General features: G+C 40.5%; 1 protein-coding gene across 1 annotated transcript in view; it reads right to left on the bottom strand.

Moving 5' to 3' along the window:
• PCSK4 (proprotein convertase subtilisin/kexin type 4) overlaps positions 1 to 18,420 on the bottom strand; it is a 1,808,619-nt gene that overhangs the window by 1,776,133 nt on the left and 14,066 nt on the right. The gene's annotated exons all lie outside the window — the stretch shown is intronic.

Genomic DNA, 18,420 nt, shown 5'->3' with positions numbered 1-18,420 from the left:
GGGGGGGGGGGGGGGGCATTTGGGGTTGGGAAATTTTTTTTTTTTTTCGGGGGTAAAGGGGGAGGGTAGGGAGGGGAGAGGAGTGAGACCGCAGGGCAAACGGAGCGGGTAGACGAACAAAAGGAGTGAACCCTAGGAGAACAATCAATGGAGAGCTGTTTGTTAAGATAAGTGAAAGGTGGAGAAGGGTGTGAGGCAGTAATCTTGATAGTAGGGATAGAGGGGGTATCGTTGGCTGATACAGAGTAAGAGGATATAGGGACAGTGTGAGACTATAGCTCTGCAAGCTTAAGATACTGAGTTCCTGAGCATGTTGCAGCGGAGGAGATTGTAAAGCAGAACATACTGGCTCCAAAGGAGACCTTGATCTCTTATGGGTCTGGACTGGCTCCGAGGATACAGATGGAGCCACCGGAGACTTAGCTTTGTCGAAGCCAATGCTGGGAGCAGACAGAGCTGAAGGCTTCTCAGTGATTTTCATCTGTTCCGAACTCGGAACCGATGGTTTGGAGTGTTTCTTGGACACTCTGGCTGGCTGAGGACCCTGAGACGAAGAATCTTGAGGGTTCTTCAGGAGGCCACGTTGAGTACCCATTTCCCTATAGGTCCCATCTGACTCAGTTACGCAGCAAACTTTTTCTAGCATGTCGAAGGGTCAGTTGCTAGCATCCTCTCCTGTTCAGCTGGTGAATCTGGGCATCTTGAGGCAATGTTACAATGGCCTCATGTACACAGACAACCCACTCCTTCTCCCACAAAACACAAATACATGTGAGAGATGCAAATATATAGCCAAACTGGAGGCTGAGCTCTCTCAACTCAGGACTGGCAAGACCAGACAGGAGGAGAAGGAAACCACGCACACCACAAACCCAGTTTCACATAGAACTATCACAACTGCAAAACAAACACAAACACACAAAGACGTACTCGGAGGCACTGATCAAAAATCTACCAAAACTACAGAGGCCTCCAAAGCAGACACCCAAGCAACTGCCACCTCAAGACATAAGACATGCAACACATAGTTCTCAAAGTCAGTGTGCTAAACAGTCACAACCCTTAAGGCCAAACACAATGCCAGACACACTTGTTATAGATGACTCAATAGTCAGACACACTGACGTCCCACTCACCAGACTGAACAAGGAAAAGATCACAGTAAGCTGCCTGTCAGGCGCTAGAATCCGCCACATAACACAAGCAGTACCTCCCTGGACTACATGAAAAGAGACGTAGAGGAGCTCTCAGATTATGTAGCCCAGGCCGGTATGACCCTGACCCTGAGCAGTATCCTACCCTCACCAAGAATGATGCCACAATACAGAGACAAAATGATCAGCTTTAATAATTGGCTTAATTACTGGTGTCATTCTAAGGGGATCCAATGTCTGTCTGCCTGGGATGACATGCTTGACAAGCCATGCTGCTTCGCAAGGGACGGCTTGCACCTGTCACCCCTGGCTTCCGGATATTGGCAAAGGCCTTGCCACCCCATAGTGCCTTTTTTTAGGCAAGGCTCAAATGATAAACCTACCACCCTAGAAAACAAAAATGGAGAAAAACTAAGGGTAATACTGCTCAATGCCAGAAGTCTAAACCTCAAGATGCACGCCCTCAAAGCCCTCCTCAGTATGGAGAACATCGATGTCTGTGCTGTGACTGAAACCTGGTTCATGGCTCCTGAGAGCAACCCAGCACTATCAGGTTATACCTCATATCACACGTTCCGGCCCCAAAATCCGGACCGAACCACTAAAGGAGGGGGAGTATCCATATTCATAAAGGATACCCACACCTCCAGGTTAGTGGCAACGCACGAAGCATCAGAGACCATCCAGGTGCAATTAACCATAGGTAAAATTGCCCTACAGTTTGTAGCATGCTACAGACCACCCTCTCAAACTCAGGAAACCCACACAGCCTTCCTGAAGACACTGGAGAGTATGAATGTCTCTCCAAACACCATCATATTGGGTGACTTCAACTACCCAAACATAGACTGGGAACATTACTCAAGCCCAAACACCCTAGCCCAAAGGTTCCTGGAGTTCATAAACTCAAATGCTATGGAACAACTAGTCACCATTCCCACAAGAGAAATATTTCAACTAATATCGCAACTGCCTGTGTACATCTAAAGTGTGCAAAATCTTTTCCCCTTTATTTTGGGGATTTGCATAAAAAGTAGGCAAATGAATAGTTTGGTTTAAAGCCACACTAGAAACCACTTTAGGCATAAAGGAAGGATTAGTACGCAAAGATACCCTATCCTTATGGAAAATTAAGAAAGGCTCAACCGCCATAAGGGCCTGCAATTCAGAAACCCTTCTTGCAGAGGTAATGGCCAACAAAAAGGCAGTCTTCCATGATAAATATTTCAACTCAGTAGTATCTGCAGGCTCAAAAGGTTGTAGAGTGAGTTTCTCCAACGCAAAATTGAGATCCCAAGCAGGAGTAGGAGCTCTGGGGGGTCTTATATTCTTTGCCCCTCTAAGAAATTGCTTGAACAAAGGATGAGAAAACAATGGTGGGTCACAGTCATAGTGAGCTGAAATTGCTGCAGCATGAACCTTAATAGAAGAGAAGGACAAACCTTTGTCCAGTAACTCAGTAAGATATTGAAGAGCCACACTTAAATTAGGCTCAGAAACATCAAAATCCTTTGCAGCACTCCAAAATAAAAATCTCTTCCATTTATCTGCGTACACTTTCCTTGTACTAGGCCTTCTAGCTTCCAAAATCATCCAGGAACTCTGCTGGAGAAGCTCTCTTCTCCTACTCCATAGCAAAATTATGGAATACCCTTCCTCACACCAACGTCTGTGTCATCACACACTAACTTCAAAGCTGCTCTAAAATCTCATCTAAAAGAGCACTGGACGTGCCCCTGTAACAAAGCTCTCTAACACCTCTACCCCAACCTCTCTAATCCCTTTCTTCCACCCCTCAAACTACCTTGGATTGCAGCCAAATACATTGCTTGCAAACCTCTCTCTCAGCTGTAATCTTAGCCACTGTTATTCAAGGGTAATAGCTGCTAGCTCAGGTATTAAAATACTGTTGGTCTTTATGGCACCAATGATATAAAAGTGTTGTACCATTTTACTACATAATTTCATTTTGAACTATAACTGTTTACTTCTTGTAACTTGTAATTAATTGTGTTTTTTTATTGTGGAGCTTTTCTTCCCGGGCCTCCACTGAAAAAGGACCTGTGTCCAGTCGGATTTTCCCGTTCAAAAAATGTAAATAAATAAATAAAATTTGGAAGATTTCTCCCCAGCAATGCAACAGCACAAGCTGTCAGTCCATGAAAGCCCACACAGAAGTGCTGTCTTTCACACTGGGAAAGCTCTGAAGGGCTTTGTGACCAAACCAGTCTTTTATGTCAGCTCAGCTCAAGCTGTTATGGGTGCTTGTAAAGTGCCATGAAGATTTGGAAGCTGGCCAGCTGTTGCATCCTATGCAGGATATAACCCATAAAGCTTCAGCTAATGCAGTAGTGGTCAACATAATCATCTAATGCACCACAGGGATGCTTGAATGAGCACATAAAACCACAATAATTTTTTTAACTCCAACAAAGTTATCTGGAACAAAGGAAAGTCACTACAATAGCCACTAATTTTGCTAAGGCCACCTTTCTTACACCAAGACAAAAAAACTCACTTTCCTCTTCCCAAAAACAATTCTGGAGGGAAACAAAACAGTTCTCAGGACTCATGACAGATCCTTCACAATCCCTGCCAGACGCCCACTAACGTCAACTTAAAATTTGGCAGTAAATACAGCCAATTCCTTTGCACATCCACTGAAGGCTTAACAAGAAACTTCCCATATCTTCCAGTCCCCCGGCTACTAAAACAAAACAAAAAAACACACAGCACTACTCTTGCCATCTTCTGCCCTCTTGTACTTTAAAATCATCACTCTTGACAGAATGTTACCACTATGCTTTAAAAAATTAATCAAATTCACCACACTTCAATCATTCCTAAGAATGGCAGCCAATTTCAATGCCAAACATCTCGCATCTCACCTACATTTACAATCTTTCCTTATCAGACATCTTCCATACAGCCCAATTAAACACTCATCCTCCAGTTGCCAAAAACTGCTAACCTAAAAGACTGCATAGAATTTAAGCCAATATTTAACCTATTCCCCCACTCAAAGATCTTTGAAAATTGACCTACAAACAAATATTTAATCACATACACTGCTATGGCCTACTGAGCAATCAACAGCATGGTTTCAGAAATGGCTTTAGTGCAATGACAGAAATACATACAGCCACTGATACCATATACAGCAACATGAATGAAAGCCTTGTCATATCAATGAGGAGCATATGAAGTGGCTAATCAGACTCTTCTGATGAATAAACTTTGTGAACTAAGTGTTGGTACTACCACCATAACAAGTCTTTAAGGTTATATGAAGGACAAAACTTTCCAAGGGCGTGCTGGCAGCACAAACATTTGTACTCTCAAAGGTGGAGTACCGAAAGGTCTGAGATTGGACCCCTCCTTCCCACCTTAAAAATGTTCTAAGCCCCCAATACCCCCCTCCCTGGATCCAGTTATGTATGCTAATCACCTTCTACATACAAGATCTGAAATCTCCTTCAGCTGTACAAGACATGCTTCAAAACAGTTCTTCCTAGCTGTGAACAGCAAACTAATAATAAACCCCAAAACATTTCATCATCACCACACACTGAAATCCCAGTGAAAAAAAATCATCCAACCCTTGTTAAAGACAACAAAAATGATGCACTTACTTTAACTTAGATGTGGGAGGATACTTGGGCAGGACTCTAGACCCCTCATTTACATTCAATAATGAAACTGTAAAAGTGGTTAATAAAATTCTCAGACAAATGAAACTCTTCTACAAAATGTGCTCATTTCCAAACATGAATATGGCCTTCCATTGCTCTCGACACAGTCTGGGACTATTTCATACGGATTAAAAAATATCATAAATATATTATGTAAATTTGCACTGCTTGATAGTTAACTACACCTCTTCAAAGGATTCAACTGGCTTCCAGTTCAAAGTACAGCCACCTAACTTTTCAGGTCAGTGATATCCAACATCATTAAAGTTAATAGTCCCTCGGGAAACTCAGGATTACACTTCTACCAGAGTAAGACCTAGACTCTAATTTACCATTGGTGAAAATACTAATTTACAAGGCTTGGACCATTCGCATAGAAACAACTACCTCAAGAAATGAGGAAACAGCAAAGACAGGTTGCCTTTAGGAAAAAGCTGAGAATACTTCCTGAAGGAATCTGAATGTTCATGCTTTAGAGTTATTTTTTTTCATACTTCATTACCGTCAGTAAAACTGTACATCACTGTTTATGATAATTAACCCTACATATCAGCCTGAATGACTCACGACTGCATGCTCACTCAATATGTTGTGTTCACCCTTTAAATATTTTATTACTGTAAAAATGTATTTCATTATTTATATGAAACAGTTTTCCAAGTGCTCGCTCTGCTTTACTGTTCTTTCTACTTTTAATGTTAGATTGATGTAAACATTTTTGTATTTAAATACCGAAATGTTTTCTATTGCTCCATATAGCCCAGTAATAAAAATCTTTTTCTGTTTTGGGTGAAAATGACTAGCCAACATAAACTCAATCTTCCCATTTCAATGGGGTGCTGTAACTGTATAATGTGTCACCAGAAAAAGCATTTTTATACCATTTAAGTAGGTTTTATAAACAAGCTCTCTCACAGGTAGTTTTTTACTTCAGTTATAATGTACATGTAACTATTTTTCCAAGTGGCAGGTAAACTTATGGCATTTTAGTAGTGCAGTGTGTGTGTGTGTGTTTAACATTTGTTAGTTTTGTAGTCTACCTTTGTTTTAACTTTACCTCTCCTAATTAAACTTACACTATTATAAAAGTGGCTCTGTGACTTATTTATACGACCGTGAAATAAGGAAATCTGTGTTCCTTGATGGTCTGTGACCTGAATAATTTAACGAAACTCAGTAACATATTAGATTCCATTCCATTTTGCAGACAGTTTTCTGATTGGCTAACTGTAGTTTGTTTTATTTTAGTTATTTCACTGCAAAATACTTAATTTGTATTAAGCTGATCCAGACAGCAGTGTTGCTTCTGGGGAGTTTGTAGTTATAAGAATTTTCCCCTTTTTTTTCTTTTTAGTATGAATGAAGCAGAATATTTCATTAAATAAAGGACACCACATGCACATGAGACTGTCATGAGCAAAAAGGACTAAGGAGCATCTAAAATTCTGTAAGGAAATGCCACTTCCCAAGTATTACTCTATAGTTCACAGAATTAGAAAAAAACTAAGACTTGCCCCTTTAAGTCTGCGGCCAAGCTGGGGGCATGGGTGAAACTAACCCTCAAGTTGTAGATCAGCAGGGGAGTTAGTAATCAGTGCACCAGAAGGATTCCAAAAGCAGAGGTATTACAAACGAGAGAGAAAGAGAAAGAAAGAGGAAAGAAAGAGGAAAAAAAGAGAGAAAGAGAAAGGAAGAGAGAGAAAGAGAAAGAAAGAGGAAAACGAAAGAAAGAGAGATGAAGAGAAAGATGTAGAAAGAAAGAAAGAAAGGAAAACGAAAGAAAGAGGAAGAGAAAGAAAGAGAAAGAAAGAAAGAGAGAGATATGGAGAAAGAGAAAGAAAAAGAAAGAGAAAGTGAAAGAGAAAGCGAGAAAGAAAGAGAGAGAGAAAGAGAAAAAAGAGAAAAAGAAAGAAAAAGAAAGAAAGAGAAACAAGAGAAAAGAAAGAGAAAGACAGAATGAGAGAAGGGGAAAGAAAAAAAGAGAAAAAGAAAAAGAGAAAGAAAGAAAGAAAAAAAGAAAAAGAGAGAAAAGAGAAAGAATGAGAAAGAAAGAAAGAAAGAGAAAAAGAAAGAAAGAGAGAGAAAAAGGAAAGAGAAAAATCAAGAAAAAGAAAGAGAAATAGAGAGAGAGAGAGAGAGAAAGAGAAAAAGAGAGAAAGAAAGAGAAAGAGAGAGAAAGAAAGAAAGAGAAAGAAAAAGAGAGAGAAAGAAAGAAAGAGAGAGAAAGAAAAAGAGAAAGAGAAAGAGAAAGAGAAAGAGAGAAAGAGAAAGAGAGAAAAAGAAAAAGAATAAAAGAAAGAAGGAAGAAAGATTTCCTCTCTCTTTCAAATCTTACTTTCTTTTTTCTAGTCTTACTTTCTCAGAGAGAAACAGAGAGAAAGAAAGAGAAAAAAAGAAAAAAGAAAGAAAGAAATAGAAAAAATAATGAAAAAAGAGAAGAAAGAAAGAGAGAAAGAGAGAAAGAGAAAGAGAGAGAAAGAAAGAGAGAAAGAGAAAGAGAGAAAGAAAGAAAGAGAGAAAGTAAGAAAGAGAAAGAGAGAAAGAGAAAGAGAAAAAGAGAGAGAAAGAGAGAGAGAAAGAGAAAGAAAGAGAGAGAAAGAGAGAGAAAGAGAAAGAGAGAGAGAAAGAGAAAGAAAGAGAGAGAAAGAGAAAGAAAGAGAGAAAGAGAAAGAAAGAAAGAGAGAAATAAAGAAAAAGAAAAGAAAAATAATGAATAAAAGAAAGAAAGATTTCCTCTTTCTCTTTCTAATCTTACTTTCTCAGAAAGTGAGAAAGATAGAGAGCAAGAGAGAAAGAGAAAGATAGAGAGAGAGAGAGAAAATGAAAGAAAACGAGAAAGAAAGAGAAAGAGAGAAAGAGAGAAAGATAGAGAGAAAGAGATAGAGAAAAAGATAGAGAAAAGATAGAAAGAGAAAATAAGAGAAAAAGATAGAGAGAAAGAGAAAGAAAGAGAGAAAGAGAAAGAGAAAGAAAGAGAAAGCGAGAAAGAGAGAAAGCAAGAAAGAGAAAGAAAAGAGAAAGAAAAGCAAGCAAGAAAGAGAAAGAAAAGAGAGAAATAGAGAAAGAGAGAGAAAAGAAAGAAAGTAAGAAAGAGAAAGCGGGAAAAGAGAAAGAAAAAGAGAAAGCGGGAAAGAGAAAAGAGAGGAAGAGAAAAAGAAAGAAAAAAGAAAGAGCAAAAAAGAGAGAAAGAGCAAAAAAGAAAGAATGAAACAGAAAGAAAGAGAAAGAGCAAAAAAGAAGGAAAGACACAAAGAGAGAAAGAAGGAAAGGAAAAGAAAGAAATATTTGAAAAAGAAAGGAAAGGGAAAGAAAGAGAAAAATAAATCTTTGAAAGAAAGAAAGAGAGAGAAAGAAAAGAGAGAAAGAAAAAGAATGAGAATGAGAAAGAAAAAGAAAAAGAGAAAGAAAAAGAGAAAGAGAGAAAGAGAAAAAGAAAGAAAGAGAAAAAGGAGAGAAAGAGACAGAAAGAGAGAAAGAGACAGAGAGAGAGAAAGAGAGAGAAAGAGAAAGAGAGAAAGAGAGAGAAAGAGAAAGAGAAAGAAAGAAAGAGAGAAAGAGAAAGAGAGAAAGAGAAAGAGAAAGAGAAAGAGAAAGAGAAAGAAAGAGAGAAAGAGAAAGAAAGAGAGAAAGAGAAAGAGAAAGAAAGAGAAAAAGAGAAAGAGAAAGAAAGACAGAGAAAGAGAAAGAGAGAAAGAGAAAGAAAGAAAAGAGAGAAAGAGAAAGAAAGAAAAAGAATAAAAGAAAGAAGGAAGAAAGATTTCCTCTCTCTTTCAAATCTTACTTTCTTTTTTTTTTCTAGTCTTACTTTCTCAGAAAGAGAGAAAGAAAGAGAAAAGAAAAAAGAAAGAAATAGAAAAAAATAAAGAAAAAAGAGAAAGAAAGAGTGAGAGAAAGAAAGAAATAGAAAGTAAGAAAGAGAAAGAGAAAGAGAGAGAGAAAAAGAAAGAGAAAGTAAGAAAGAAAACTAGAGAAAGAGAGAAAGAAAAAGAGAAAGAAAAAGAGAAAGAGAGAGAAAGAAAAAGAGAGAAAGAGAAAGAAAGAGAGAGGGAAAGAAAGAAAGAGAGAAAGAGAAAGAAAGAAAGAGAAAGAGAAAGAAATAAAGAAAAAGAAAAGAAATAAAAATAATGAATAAAAGAAAGAAAGAAAGATTTCCTCTTTCTCTTTCTAATCTTACTCTCAGAAAGTGAGAAAGAGAGAGAAAGATAGAGAGCAAGAGAGAAAGAGGGAAAGAAAGAGAAAGATAGAAAGAGAGAGAAAGAGAAAAAGAGAAAGAGAGAGATAAGAGAAAGAGAAAGAAAGAAAACGAGAAAGAAAGAGAAAGAGAGAAAGAAATAGAGACAAAGAGACAAAGAAAGAGATAGAGAAAATAAGAGAAAAAGATAGACAGAGAAAGAAAGAGAGAAAGAAAGAGAAAGTGAGAAAGAAAGGAAGAGAAAGCGAAAGCAAGAAAGAGAGAAAGAGAAAGAAAGAGAGAAAGCAAGCAAGAAAGAGAAAGAAAGTAAGCAAGAGAGAGAAAGAGAGAGAAAAAGAAAGAAAATAGAAAGAAAGAGAAAGCGGGAAAGAGAAAGAAAAAGAGAAAGAGAAAGAAAGAAAAAGAGAGAAAGAAAAAGAGAAAGAAAGAGCAAAAAAGAGAGAGAGCAAAAAAGAAAGAATGAAACAGAAAGAAAGAAAGAGAAAGAGCAAAAAAGGAAAGAAAGTGAGAGATAAAAAGAGAGAGAAAGAAGGAAAGGAAAATAAAGAAAAAGAAATCTTTGAAAAAGAAAGGAAAGGGAAAGAAAGAGAAAAAGAAATCTTTGAAAGAAAGAAAGAGAGAGAAAGGAAGAAAGAAAGAGAAGATAGAGAAAGAGAAGAAAGATAGAGAAAGAGAAGAAAGAGAAGAAAGAAAGAAAAGGAGAGAGTGGGAAAGCGAGAGAAAGAGAAAAAGGAGAAAGAAAGAAAGAGAAAGAGAGCAAGACAAAGAGAGAGAAAGAGCAAAAAGACAGAAAGAGTAAGAAAGAATGAAACGGAAAGAAAGAAAGAGAAAGAAAGAATGAAACAGAAAGAAAGATAAAGAGCAAAAAGAAAGAAAGGAAAGAAAGAAAGAGCAAAAATAAAGAAAAGAGAGAGAAAGAGCAGTAAAGAAAGAAAGAGAGAAAGAGAAAGAAAAGGAAAGAAAGGAAAGAGAAAGAAAGAAAAAGGAAAGAGAAGAAATCTTTGAAAGGGAAAGAAAAAATCTTTGAGAGAAAGAAAGAAAAAAGAAAGAGAAAGAAAGAGAAAGAAAGAAAAGAGAGAAAGAAAGAGAAAGAAAGAAAAAAGAAAGAAAGAAAGAGAAAGGGAAACAGAGAGAATGAGAGAGAAAAAGAAAGAAAGAAAAAAGAAAGAAAAGAAAGAAAGAAAGTGAAAGAGGGAGAAAGAGAAAGGGAGAAAGAGAGGGATAGGGAGAAAGATGGAAAAAGAGAAAGGGAGAGAGATAGGGAGAAAGAGCAAGAGAGAAAGAAAGAGCAAGAGAGAAAGAAAGAGCAAGAGAGAAAGAGAAAAAGCGAGAGAAAGCGAAAGTGAGAAAGAGAAATTGGGAGAGAAAGTGAGAGAAAGCGAGAGAGAGAGAGAGAGAGAGAAAGAGAAAGCGAAAGAGAAGAAAGAGAAAGAAAGATAACATCTTTTTCTTTCTTATCTTACTTTCTCTTTTTCATTCTCTTTCTAATCTTACTTTCTCAAAAAGAGAGAAAGTAAGATAGAGAAAGAGAAAAAGAGAGAAAGAAAGAGAAAGAGAAAGAAAAGAGAGAAAAAGAAAGAACGAAAGAGAAAGAGAAAGAAACAGAGAAAGAGAACGGGAGAAAGAAAAATAAAGAGAAAGAAAAATTAAAAGAAAGAAAAATAAAGAGAAAGAGAGAAAGAGAAAGAAAGAAAGCGAAAGAGAAAGTGAGAGCGAGAGAGAAAGCGAAAGAGAAAGAGACAGAAAGAGAGAAAGAGAGAGAGAGAAAGAAAAAGAGAAAGCAGGAAAGAGAGAAAGAGGGAGAGAGAAGGAGAAAGAGAAAGAGAGAAAGAAAGAGAAACAGAGAAAGAAATCGAGAAAGAAGCAAAAAAGAAAGAAAGAAAAGAAAGAGAATGTAAGAGAAAAAGAAAGAGCAAAAAAAGAGCAAAAAAGAAAGAAAGAAGGAAAGAGAAAGAAAGAAAAAAAACAAAGAGACAGAGAATGGAAAGAGAGAGAAAGGGAAGGAAAGAGAGAAAGAAAGAAAGAGAAAGAAAAATCTTTGAGAAAGAAAGAAAGAGAGAAACAAAAGAGAGAAAGAAAGAAAGAGAAAGAAAGAGAAAGAAAGAAAGAGAAAGAAAGAAAGAAAGAAAGAAAGAAAGAAAGAAAGAGAAAGAGAAAAGAAAAAGAAAGAGAAAAGGAGAGAAAGAAAGAGGAAAGAGAAAGAAAGAGAAAGAGAGAAAAGAAAGAGAAAGAGAAAAAGAGAGAAAGAGAGAGAGAGACAGAAAGACAGAGAACGAGAGAAAGAGAAAGAAAGAGAGAAAGACAGAGAAAGAAAGGCAGAGAAATAGAAAGAACGAGAAAGAAAAGAAAAAGAAAGAAAAAAGAAAAAGAGAAATAGAAAGAGAAAAAGAAATAGAGTGAAGAAGAGATAGTGTGTGTGTGTGTGTGTGTGTGTGTGTGTGTGTGTGTGTGTGTGTGTTATGACATCACATGCTCCAGGCAATTCACTGACCAAGTCCAAGAGCAGATCACCTCAAAAGCTGGCAACAGAGAGAAGACAGGATTAGAAAACATGAGCAAGCAAAATGCATCAATCATTTTACTTCCTTCAAAACATTTTGCATCTTCCCTTACCTTTGGTTCCCTTTTAAGATGCACATGATGGCGTCTGTGTTTATTAAGTGACTTCTTTTTTCCCGCCAGTTGTTGAAAATGATAATAATCTGCGTCTTCAAACACCTGCTCTTACAATAAGAAGAGACTGTTAATTTATATAAACAGACATCACTCTCGCATTCATCAAGTACTCAAAAATAAACAGCGTTTCATGTCAAATTCCATATCCAATTTTCAAAGGAAATGGACTACAATTTCTGTCTAGATGGTAATGCAACTGCATTCTATTACATTGCGTACTACTTTCTGGAGCAACAGAAGAAATCTCTGCAGTTCAACAAATTTAGGACTTCGGTATGCTGACTAGCAAGGCCAGTTCACATAAGGTCTACAAACATTTAAACAGAAACATTTGGAAGCAGACATTACAGAAACATTTTAAAATGAAAATGGAGTTGCAGCAACAACTACACGCATAGCTTTATTGTAGTCATGTCATCCTTTTATCGCAGGCTGACAGTATTAATTTTGCACACCATGCAAGGTTTTTTTTTTTTTTTTTTTTTAAACAGGGAGGCAAGCCCCATAGTACCCCCATCCCATGTGTAGAGTTGACTTGATAGGACTCTGGTTATCCACGAATATTGTGAGGTTCATTCTAAATACGGCTACTGCACACTTGAAAGTATTCTTACCTAGTAATCTCAAACCACAGCTGAAAAAAAAGAAACCATAATCCTCATACCAGAAAGAGAAAACATCTTGTATCCAACTTTCTTCAGCTGAAAATGCTTACTTACTTCAGAAAACACTAAGGGAAGTCCACAGATTTATTATCCTAGCAGGCCTAAGACACTTACTGCCTAACACAACATAAAGCCATTTTTGTTAAACTTAAATCACTCTCCTATCGATGATTTTCAAATTTCTTCACAAGAATAATCATCAACCAATAGGTAATCTAGTAAAAAGTAAAATTACTATATTGTATTATTAAATTATCATATCTGAAAATGCAAGAGCACATATGCTATACAGACCATTTCTACATTACAGCTACTTAACATGCTTTTAAAAGACAGTCACAGCTGTGAAGTCCCTCTCATCAGTACAGGTCCCTTTAAACACTACACCTTAGAAACTCAGCTTCACTACCTGTAAAGATTTTGAAATATGCTAGTCAGTCTTTACAACTGTAAAATTACATAAACTGATATCGGATTTTAAATGAAACCATACATCTCTTTCTCGGAGGCTATGTGACCTCAGAGTTAGCATAATTAGAGTGGGCATGGCTCTCTGCTCTCATTGATTCTGTAAATCATCCTTGATTTTGCATCATTTCTGATATGTTCCTCATAAAAAGGTTTCATTGTCTGGAGAATCAAACTGAGAATTACAGTCAGTTAATAGTGCTAGACAGACTTGCATACTTAGACAACAAAAAATGCATGCTAGTATAAAGTTCCATCTGAGTAGTTCTACTTCATTTGTCTTCAACCTGTGGGTACTGGATACATATCTGATCAGAGCCGACAAATTCACCAACATCTACTCCGTGCTCCAAGCTCCTCCCATTACCCATAATATACCTCCACTACCTTCCAACCCCAAGATCAAGTTTGCTGCCACTTATACAGAGAACCCGAACTGCAAAAAACACCTTACACACCTAAAACTTCAGCCAAACAGGCTGTCCATATGGTAAGGTCAGGGGGAAGGAGGGAGGGATGGTTGAAGACAAATGAAGTAGAACTACTGAGATGGAAAGTGATGGTGAGTACATAACTTCTTTATCTGAAGTAGTTTACTTCATTTGATCTTCAACCTGTAGGACAGAGTCCCCAGCTACTAAATTCCTGGGTGGCCTTCATGAAAGGATATTCCAGAGCACCACAGAACCAAATGATGCTCTTCTTCTAGAAATCAAATCAAATCCAATTTGTTGAGAGAAATAAAGGTATGAGATGAGGACCAAGTAGCTACAGAACAAATATCATCCAATGAGACTCTACCAAAAGGCTGCAGAACTAGCCAATGACCTAGTCGAATGAGTTTTCACCTGACCGGGAGCAGATGAACCTTTATCCATACAGACCTGAAGGATGCACAAGGAAATCCACCTTGCGATAGTGACCTTAGAGATAGGTTAAACCAAAAAGGATTTAGAGAAGGGCACAAACAATTGATCAGATTTACGGAAGGTTGTAGTCCTGTGTAAATAAAATCATAACTGTTTATGAACATCCAACAAGTGGAGTCTGTATTCCATTTGTTAGCAAAATTTGGAAAGGAAACAGGTAAGTTAATGGCCTGATTGATGTGAACTTGTGATGCTACCTTGGGAAGAAAGGACACATTGGTACTAAGGGAATCCCTGTCCTTATGGAAAATCAAGTATGGAGCTTTAATAGACAACACTTGCAGCTCTGAAACCCTTTTAACAGAGGTGATAGCCACTAGAAATGCCATTTTCCAAGATAAAAACTTAAGATCTGTGGTTGTTGCAGGTTCAAATGGCGGAGCGACCAAAGCTTGAAGAACCATAGTAAGGTCAGGATCCTTGACCGGGGGGGTGTAATAGGAAAGTACCCTTAATAAAGGCTTACTTAACACAGTCTGGAATAGGCAAGAGAAGCAAAATTCTCACCTATGTGAAAATGAGAGATGGCAACTAGTTGAACTTTGATAGTAGAAGAGCTTGCTCCTTGTTGAAAAATATTTGCTTAAAAAAAAAAAAAAAAAAAAAAAAAGGAATGACAGGAACAGGAGTCATGAAAAGGTCTAACTCCTTTGAGAAGCCCAAAAGGAAAAACGTTTCCATTTGCTACGGTAAATCTTCCTGGTGGAAGATTTATGAGCTGCCAACAGAAAAGACCCGACAGAAAAGGATAATCCAGGAGTCCTAGCAATTAGGGGAACTGAAGCAGCCAAGCCGTGAGCTTCAAACTGTCCAGGCTCAGATGAGGAACCCCCGAGGGGTGTGAAATAAGATCCTGAATGGGATCCAAGGTGGTGCCAGAGCATCTCTGGGGGACTACCCCAGCTGGGGGTTCAGATCAAAGAACTCACTGCACTTTGCATTGGAAGAAGATGCGAAGAGATCACAGCAAGGCTGACCTCACTCCAGAAAGATCTGCTCTGCTACTGAAGGATTCAAAGGCCACTCGTAAGGCATCAGTATAGTCCAACTTAACCTGTCCACTAGGATGTTGGACCGTCCCAGAATGTGCGTTGCTATCAGAAAGCAACCGGTGGAGATTGCCCATTCCCAAACACTCATGGCCTCGTGACAAAGGGGGCAAGATGTGGTCCCTCCCTGTTTGTTGACATACCAGACCACCAATATGTCTGATTGAATTGCAATGGTTCCCAGAGGAAAAAAGGCATGAAGGGCCTGCAATGCCAAAAGGACTGCCCTCATCTCCAGAATGTTTATATGCAAACTGGTCTCGACGGGACCACAGACCTTGGACTGTCCTACCGAAACGATGCCTCCCCAACCCAAGTTGGGAGGCATCCGTGTTCACTGTGGCTTGGACAGGGGCTGGAACAAAAGGTAGTCCGTCCAGAATTTCCAGAAAGTACATCCACCAAAGAAGGGACGACCTGCAGACTCGACTGAGGTGTACTGGATACAATAATGGAAAATCCAACAGGGGCCATTGCACCACTAGAGTCCACTATAGTACTCGCTTGTGTAAGTGGGCGCACAGAAGCATTATGGTCGCTGCCATATAACCTAGGGTCCCCAAAACAGATTCTGCCGAGGGAAGGTAAGAACGGTAGACAAGGGAAACATGCATCCTCAGGTTTCAAACTCTCTCCGTGGTCAGGAAGATTTTGCACTGTAGTGCGTCTCTCCATCCCCCAATGGAGTCAATCACCTGAACAGGATTCAGAATAGATTTGGATGCATTGATTGTAATCCCCAAGTGAAGTGCAAGCTTTAGGAAATAATCCTTGGTTTGACAAAGTAGATGCCTGGTGGGAGCAGTGAAGAGCCAATTGTCCAGGTATGGGTAAGACCTGAATCCCCTGAAGCCCAAGGTGAGCTGCTACTACTGCCATCACTTTGGTGAACACCCTGGGGGCTGTGGTGAAACCAAAAGTAGGGCTCGAAATTGGTAATGATAGACTCCTAGCCGGAAGTGGAGGGACCTCCTGGAGCTTCTGTGCATCTTTATGTGATCGTAGACATCCTGGAGGTCTAACTAGCACATTCAGTCGCTCTCTTGCAAGTACGGCATGATGGACTTAAGGTGACCATCTGTAATTTTTCTTTGGCAACTGACAGGTTCAGGGTAGAAGTCACCCGTTTTCTTTGGCACCAAAAAGAACCAGGAGTAGATGCCCCATCCAGACTGATCTGGGGGGACTGGTTCGACAGCTCGTTTCTCTAGCAGCTTGGAAATTTCCAGTGCTGCTGCCTCCCCTTTGCGTGGGTGGTATGTCCGGGAGGAGTTTGAGAGGTTTGGGAGGAACAACAAAAGAGATAGAGTATCCTCTGGATATAAAATTTGAAGCACCCAGCGGTCTGATGTTAAGGACTCCCATGCCACCAGGTGCAATGACAATCAACTCCCGACTACCTCCAGGGTAGAGCAGTCAGGCAACCCCTCAGGGTTGCTGCCCAGGCCTGTCAGAGAATGGTTCTCACGGAGCCTCTGAGCCGGCATCTATCCTGTCCTCCTCTGCCTCTGGGGAAAGAAGAGACCTGAGTGTCCCAGGAATACTGGGACTTCCAGAACCACATATTTTGCCCTCGCTGATTCTGGGAAAAGGATCTTTGAGAGTTCAAAAGCGGATGCCGATGGCAGACAGTGTCTTCCTGTCTCTCTCACTCTGGACCAAGGTTTCTTTGATGGTCTTACCAAAAAGGGTACAGCCGTCATAAGGGGCATTGGCAAAAGACACCTTGAAAGGTTCTGAGAATTGACATAATCTGAGTCAGGCGTTGCGCCTCATGGACACACAAGACCCAGCTGCCCTAGCCGCTCCTTCAGTAGCGTGTGAAAGGAGTCGCAGGGACACATTAGAAACCGCATTCAAGGTGGCCATCCTCATGGAGAACGTGTCTCTGTCCTCCTACGACATGGACTTAAGGGGAGACTCAGCCAGTTCCCTGACCAGTTCGCACTGTAGTCTAGTAACGTGGGTCAGGTAGTTCAGTGTCCTGATGGAAAAGGTCACAGACGCATAAACCCCCTTCCCTAAGCAGTCCATCATCCTAGACTCTCAGTCAGGGGGATGAGCTGAGAAACTCTCCTGGGCTAGTTATTTTTTGGTGGCAGCTGCTACCACCATAGCGTCTACAGGGAGACCCTTTGCTTCATGCTGGTCTGAGGGAGGGCTCAGAATTTTGACTAGACGTTTTGGGATTGGATCCATGGTGTTCAGATCCTTCCAGGCCCACGAGGTGATCATGTCCACCAGGGGATCTGCTGGATGGGACACCCAGGAAGTAGATGGGCCCATGCCAAAAGCCTCCAAGAACACGTATTCGTCAGAGGAAGGTTTAGGGGTGGACCAACCTCCCCGCTGGCGTAGGATTTCCATGAAGTCTCCAAAGGAAACATCCTCGGGAGGTGATGTGGCGAAACTTCCCCATCATCCAAATCCATGTCCTCAGTGAGGGACTCAGGGGAGTCCAAGTGCCTCCTCTTACACACATGCTTGCAAGGCATGTCTCCGGGGGGGGGGACGGGACTCGCAAGCCACTTGTTCCTCAGGGGGAACAACCTGGGGCTCCTAGAGCACGGGGCTGTCCCTCTGGTAAAATTATAGGATTCATAGACAAAGCAGAGGGAGTCAGGGCGGAGTCCAAGGAAACAGTCAAGGGTCTCGATCCAGTGGAGAAAACCCTTTCTACCACATCGAATGCCAAGGGAGTACGAGCCTCCTGGGCCACCAATAAGGAAACCGCTCTCCCATGATACGATGCGAGAACTGGAGCTGGCCCGAAGTAGACGGAGCTCCGAGGGGGGAACTTGGCCAGACAGCTCCAGAGCCAATGGAAAAAGTTCTGCTCCCTCAGATCCAAAACCCAGGCTCCGGCTCACACAGCCAACTCAGATCCGAACTGGTCAGATCCAACATGCTCCAGGCAGCTGCCAGCATTGAGGAGACTGGTACTGTTGGCGCCGATCCCCTGACTAAGGCCATCTTTGGATCCAAGTACTCCAAACCAAGTGGTCGGATCGGAGAAGGAGAAATTGGCGTGAAGAAAGGAAGCAAGCAGCCCCCTCCAGAGGGAGAGGGGGGCTGGCAATACTCCCATCTGGACTTGAGTATGAATTAACTTAATCATTTTATCCATGTCGACTTCGGAAAGGCTTCGGGTGGACCTAGATGAGGCCACGAACTCCGACCTGCCAGGTCAAGGTCCCAAGGCCCTAGATGGTGGTCGTGGCTCCTCTGGCTCTGCGGAAAATCTGGGAGATCGGAGCAGAGGGGAGTCAAAGATCCTAGACTGACTACTGACAGGAGTAGAAGTAGAAAGGCCCAGGGACCTCTTACGTTTTTCAGACATGTGCTCTTTCATTCTCTATGCCTTTTCTGTGATCCACTTCCACAGGCTTAGAAACGGGAGGGCGAGTCCCAGCCTAGAAGGGAGAAGGAAGGACAGGGGGCCACAGCAGCTTCTGTGACCAAAGCACTAGAAGAGGCAGCTGGCTCAGTAGTGGGTAGGCGGCCTTTCAAGGCCAACTTAGCCCGTCTATGCTTGATAGCACGTGGGTTAAAACCCGTGCAAATGGTACAATCTGTACTTAAATGGGGCCCCAAC

Source organism: Protopterus annectens, chromosome 13.part0 (genome assembly GCF_019279795.1).
Source record: "Protopterus annectens isolate FY-2018-M chromosome 13.part0, PAN1.0, whole genome shotgun sequence".
NCBI lineage: Eukaryota > Metazoa > Chordata > Ceratodontiformes > Protopteridae > Protopterus > Protopterus annectens.
Note: the sequence above shows the minus strand (reverse complement) of the source record. Positions and strands in the feature narration are given on the sequence as shown.